Source organism: Berghia stephanieae, chromosome 4 (assembly GCF_034508935.2).
Source record: "Berghia stephanieae isolate SIO BIC M18660-M18661 chromosome 4, UCSD_Bste_1.3, whole genome shotgun sequence".
Classification (NCBI taxonomy): domain Eukaryota; kingdom Metazoa; phylum Mollusca; class Gastropoda; order Nudibranchia; family Aeolidiidae; genus Berghia; species Berghia stephanieae.
In genome coordinates this window covers 68654725-68661599 of record NC_088363.1, presented here as the reverse complement: position 1 = coordinate 68661599, position 6875 = coordinate 68654725, and positions in this window count along the sequence as shown.

Sequence of the window (6875 nt, the reverse complement as noted above, 5' to 3'; positions counted from 1 at the left end):
GCCTAGTAGCTTTTGTTAAAACATGCCATAAAATACTGAAAAAATACAATTTTAAGTAAATAGCAGTATTGAATAGTATGAGAAGAAAATTCTCTTGTCTTTATCTTATTATCATAGAAAAATATCTTTATGCTGTCAACTAACTATGCTAGTTTTTGGGTAAAAAAAAAATCAGTTTTGAGAATTGAATATTCAAAATACAATCGTGCAAACGGGAAAACATAGAGGGGAAAAAGGAACTGCGTATTCCCTACACTAGTGTACTGAATACACATCTCTGTTTTCCCCATACCCGTGTATCAAATACACAGAAAAGTGAGTGGAGCAGGCACTTATGTTGGTAACAACAAGATATGAAGTGAGTAGAAAAGTGCCAGAAGACAATAGAGAATAAAAATTTAGCGCGTTAAATTTTTATTCTCTATTGTCTTCTGGCACTTTTCTACTCACTTCATATCTTGTTGTTATCAAATACACACATGTGTATACCCTACACCGGAGGAGATTCTAAACGGCTTGACCGAGAGGCGAAATGGCCGGATAATTTGGCAAGCGAGTTTTTTTAAAGGCATATTCTTCTTTGTGTGGGCGTGCGTGCGTGTGTGTGTTCCCTTGGTCAAATTATTAATTCTGAAAATCCACATTTTGATAACATGCGTGATTCCTCATGACATCGGACTCATTGACTTTTTACAATTTTTATTTGTTTACTTTTACCTTTATCATTTATCTTAAGACATAGTGAAGACTGGATATGTGAGTCCCTCTCTTGAAAAAAAAACAAAAACAAACACTATTGTTTAATTCGTTCACCTGGGGGGGGGGGGGGGGGGGGGGTTGCGAAGTGGCCAAGTCGTTAAGGCATTGCACTGTGATCCGGACGGCCCCGGGTTCGAGCCCCGCTTCGGGCACTTTCGTTTTTTCCTTTGGCAAGATTATTAACCCCCAATTTGCTCACTTGGACAACATAGGTGATTCCTGTTGACACCAGACATGTTTGATGGATAATCTATATTCCTTCCTGGATGAATGCCTAGGTGACGGGATCTTATGGTGCCGTTGCGAAGGACGTGATTAAATTTTTTTAAAGCCTACTTGAGCTGTATCGGGAATTGGTTTATAAGGGTCTTTTATGGAAATGTCTTTAGAATTTCGAGCCGCTCGGTTTGGTTTGTTATCTTGGCTAAGACGAAACCGAAATGTCTTGTTTTGTGACCTAAATGTCCCGTTTTGTGACCCAGATGTATCATTTTGTGACCTTGATGTGTCGTTTTGTGCGTGGAAGCCATGCGGGTAAGTACAGCGAGCTCTTGCCAGTCAGAAAAAAAAAGAAACGGCGAAGCTGCGTTAAAAAAAACAACAACACAACAACAACAAACAAACGAAAACAACAACAAACAAATGAAAACAACCCCAAAAACTTAACATTTCAAAGGTGAATTTCAATCTTACTTAGACAATAAAGTAGATCTTACCGTTTTCACCAAAGACAAATAACGGCAATGCAATTATAGTTTAATTGAAGCCCAAGTCGCGATATTCTTACTGCTCTTATGGTGTAAACGGTTTATTAAAAATAATATTAATAATATTACTGCTCTCATTTATTATTATTATATTAATGGAAACTATTCTTTGAAAACTAAAAAATCAATGTAACCCGCAATTGAACAGTCCAGCATCATGTGACACCCCTACCTCATTTGCTAATCATAAACAAGTAAATTTTTATAGCAGTCAGTAATACTGAGTTGAAAAAAGAGAAGAACAAAAAGGGAGGAGGAGGAGGGGAGCAAAACCAAGTAGCAATGTAGCCCTTTAAAGGCGAAATTCGATCTTACTTTGACCCAACACCAGATCATCCCTTTTTCATCAAAATGTAATAGAATGACCATTCTATCTAATGTTATTTGATTTTGTACTCTATTACTCTTTACTACTTGTCGCTACCATCACTATTTAAATGTATGCAAGTAATGCAAGACTGTGTGCCTCTGTGGTTGATATCAACATTCCTTTACTCGTGTGTGTTACTATGACCAATAGTACACTGTGTGTTGTGTGTTAAGCCCTTACACAGGTAGTCTCTCGATGTAGTACTATTTTTATCTTCGGCTGGGTGTGACTTCTGGCCTGATACTATATTTTTGTGTGCTTTCTTTCTTTCATCACTTCACATCGTTATAACTTCATTTTAACAACTATGATCATTTACAAATTTATATCACTAATTCTGGCAAATCATAGCTTTCTAGCCACCTACCTTGAGTCATAAATCTACTTTGTTCTTCTGTACACTTAATAATTGCTACTTAAATATTTCATACAGCCATAACGTTAACGCCTTTGATTACTTATTACGAGCTAAACATTTACTCTTTAACTCTGCAATTCACTATGATTGATTTTGTAGCATAACTCTTTAGTTTAGACTTATTCGTTCCTTCATACATGTCCTATGTTATTTGCATTAATTTGTTTAAATCATGAAGATGCACACAACTCGATCGAGTTTACTCACTTCAGTCTATGCATCCCTTTACCTGGACCAGTGACGTAGGTGCTTTCTCTGACGTCCGCGTTAAATCTATTTTTAACTGCTATAGCTAATATGAGATGATTCTGCCATTGATTCTTTTCATTCATTCATTGATCCATTCAAAAGAATGATCTGTTCCATTGTTCCTGAATAATAGTGCTGGGTCGAGTTTGAAACGATCAAATCGAGCGGGTTTTCGATCGAGTCCTCTAAAATCGAGTCGGTTTCGGGCGGGTTTCGAGTCAGTGACGTCATCGAGCAGTGATTCGTTTGAAAAAAAAACACGAGCAACTCGTTTGCCACAGGAAACTTCACATACCCCTCCCTCTCTTATGTCTGTGGCTGGCTTGACTGCAGCTGGTTATGATGGGGGCTGCCAGATGGCCAAGTTCAAAATTGGTTACTAAGAAACGCTTTTCTATTATTATTCATTAAAAAAAAAAAAATCTTTTATTTAAAAAAATGAAAAGATAAGTTTATCCAACTGTAGTCGATTGTTTTGTTAATCAAAACAAATGAGTTTTTCAAGGGAGTCAGAATGCTTGTGGTGTTTGGCTATTTGGGGTCTATTTGACTACTTGGGCAAGAATAAATCTGGCTGTCTGGCAGCCTTGATTATGATCGTTCGTCGCATCACACACACATACACACACACACACACACACACACACACACACACACACACACACACACACGCCATCAAACAGTTGTTGATGGTGAAGGGTTGAGACCCCCTCGCACCACCACCATCCCGCTGTCACCTTAACATTTCATATTTATGTCGCGCCAAAAGTTGTCGGCCGCCCCCACCTCCCATAATTTGTCACTGGTCGTCATCGCCTCTTGTGTGTGCGGGAAAGGTCGTGCCTTTCATTTCATTATTTGAAAAATAAATGAACAAGAATGGTGTGTTTTTATTAGGTAGGTAGATAATAATAATATTTAGCAGGTTCCACACCCAGACACACACGGATTGCCCGGACACGATGATAACGATGCCGACGACAATGGATGACGATGATGATGATGATTATCGTGTTTCTGTTTAAAAAATGAAATATTTTAGCAGGTTCCACCCCCACCCCCCACACGGATAGACTGGACCCGAAGATGATGATTGTGGTTTTGCTGGCTGTTACGGCTGTGATGAGGATGATGATAATGATGATGATGATGACGATGGCGCAGATGGTGATTATTTGTTCGGTCGCTCAGTGGTACGGTGTCTCTTGTCACAAAATCAAGCCTTGTCAATGGCCGGATGAGTGACAGTGATTGTTGAAAATTGTGATCCAGACGTTAAGTCCGTGTGTCAGGCACTTGACTCAGGTGTGAATGTATTCTTATCTTATAAGCAATGACGGGTATTGTAAAGAGCTTTAATACAAAAAGACTCCAAACAGCGATCGGTACCTACTGTACGACGAAATGGATGTATGGTCGATATGGCGTGCCGGAGGAATAAATTAAATTAAATATTGTGAAGTTCATTGAGCATGGTAAATCCTTGGAAATGCGCTTTGAACTAATACACCTGCTAGACAACTCCGATTCCAATATAAACGACTGATTAATATTCCCATATATAAACTATAGTTAGCTGAAAATCTTTCTTTGTCGGGACTCCAAAAGTATGGAACGAATTAGACAAAGAAATCAAAGGGTCTTTTAGGAGCACTGATTGATTTTAGATTGATTATTACATTGAAATGTGTTGATATTTATTTTATCCATTATTATTAGGGTGGTGGTGGTGGTGATGATGATGATCCCGCTGATATGATGGTGATGATAAATAAATTAAACATAATTCCCTTTATTCATCCCATATGGGAGATTCGTCTTTCGGGTCTATTCTAAGGGAAGACTGGAATAACCCAAGCGATAGCCGCAGTGCAGCGCCGCAAATTTAGTTAGGGCAAGGTGACTTGCTCAAGACCACTCAGCGGCGGGTGATCGAACTCGGTACCTTTCGGGTGCCAACCAAAGACCGTACCGCTGCCACTGATGATGATGATGATGATGATGATGATGATGATGGGAACTAACAAAGAATACACAGGCATCTAAAATTGAAACATTCCATATTCAAAGCTAATGTTTTACTTTAAAAAATTGAGCTTTACAATATCCACTAAATGTGATCAAAGCGCTTTGTAAAGGGGTCCCCGGTCAACAGCAACATTTAATATGTAGGACGGGACATGCCGCCTGTTAGGCGATATTACAATTTTTCAGACAAAGACAACGCTGTTAACGGCCAGGTACTCATTTTACACCTGAGTACGGTGAGAGAATGTGAGTAAAGAGCCTTGTCCAAAGACTCAACTATGCACCGAGCGCGAGGCTCGAACCCAGGACTTTCCGATCCCAAAGCGGGTGTCATACCACTAGACCATTATAATGCACGAGACCCATGGTCGACTAGAGTACTACCTATAGTTACGTCATGACTAGACCACATAGCCGCACAACTGTAGGAGTGTTCATTGATAGAGGGATGCGTGTGTGTCATAGAAATAGCCTTAGTGTGTGTGTGTGTGTGTGTGTGTGTGTGTGTGTGTGTGTGTGATAGTCACACTTTAGTAGGTTTAATGAAGTCTTGTCACACACGCGTGATACACCTATACGAATTTCCCTGCCACTGCCACCCAGACACACTAACATCTGACAAGGAGTGAGGGCTGTGGAAGAACCACAGACTACCGTGTGCAAACATTGGCGATTGGTATCGGATGGCAAACTGTGATCGTTTGAATTTGAAATGATTCGAAACACTCGTTACCCCTCCGCTCGCTCGAATCCTGATCGTCTCAAGCTCGTCTCACGTGTCAAGATCGTCTCAAGCTCACAACCCGCCTGATCGTTTTACGATCGAGTGATCGTTTTACGATCGAGTGATCGTTTTACTAACTCGCTCTTCCGGCATTGAGATCGAGCACTGACTCGTGGCTTGGCGCTCGGTCGTCGATCGAGTAAAAGCGATCAAATAACCCAACACTACTGAATAAAGACTTCATCATTTTACATCCTGGCCTTTGTTGTTTGATCGCCTCCACTACCCTGGAGTGGATGGGCTAGGACTCGGGTAGACTATGGTGTCTCGGACTTGACTGTGGTGTGTGCTCTTCGCTCATGAAATCAACTCCCTACTTCTACTTCTGACACATGAAGTCATGCTACTATCACTAACAGTAGTACTAAACTGTCACTTCATTGTCTCGATCTATCTTCCTCACTTGAGCACCACCGCCGCAGTTACAGTCTGGAACTCTTAAGTCGACCCCGGGACCGAATCCATCCACTCCCACGGCCTCCACACTCTGCCAATACCACTACTACCACTCGCCGGCATCAACTACCCGGTTGTCTCCATCAGTATCACACTCGCCGGCATCAACTACCCGGTTGTCTCTATCACACTCGCCGGCATCAACTACCCGGTTGTCTGACTCTATTACAAAAAGACAAGTAACGGCAAAACTATAATAGATAGTTGAAGTCCGAGTCGCGATACTCTGACTGCTCTCTTGGTGGTAATGCTTCCATTAACAGTAATTACGATAAAAGGAAACTTTTATCTGAAAACAAAAAAAATCAGGTTTGGTGTTAAGGGGTTAACACACCTGGGTCCGCTTAGTCTCTGACTATAGTCAAGGACTTGAAAAAAATCGGATTTCATGTGAGCTGACTAAGCAAGTCCCAGACTAAAATCACGGCACCTTTGGACTAAGTTTGGCCAAATTAAATGTTAGTCATTTGCTGAGGCAAGACTTCGTGCTTAGTCTGGGACAATCACGATTGTCTTCTTTAACATTAAAGTTGAGCACTATTATTTCGTGATCTTCATTTTACAACTTTATATATATACGGTTTCTTCGAAAACGGTTTCCTCGAACAAACGGTTTCCTCGAACTCATTCGAATGTCCCGAATTTTTCCTTATTATTCTGTGTTATCATTCCATTCCTTCCTCGTACTAATTTTTACCCCGAACATGGTTTCCCCGAACTAATTTCACCCATCAATGTAAAAAAATAAGATTAATTGAAGGATTAAAAAAAAAAAACGTGACCTATGATTTCGACTTGATGCTTTACTGTGACATTGACGATTACGCATGTGTGTATCTATCTACACTGCATGCATATGTATACAGTATGCAACACGCAAGCACACAAACACACACACACACACACACACACACACACACTCACACACATATACACATATGCACACAGACATGTTAGGGAATACTGAAAAAGTAAATAGAGAGTTAAGTATTTTATACACACACCGAACCCCTCCTTTACATTTTAAAATTTATTCTATTCTAT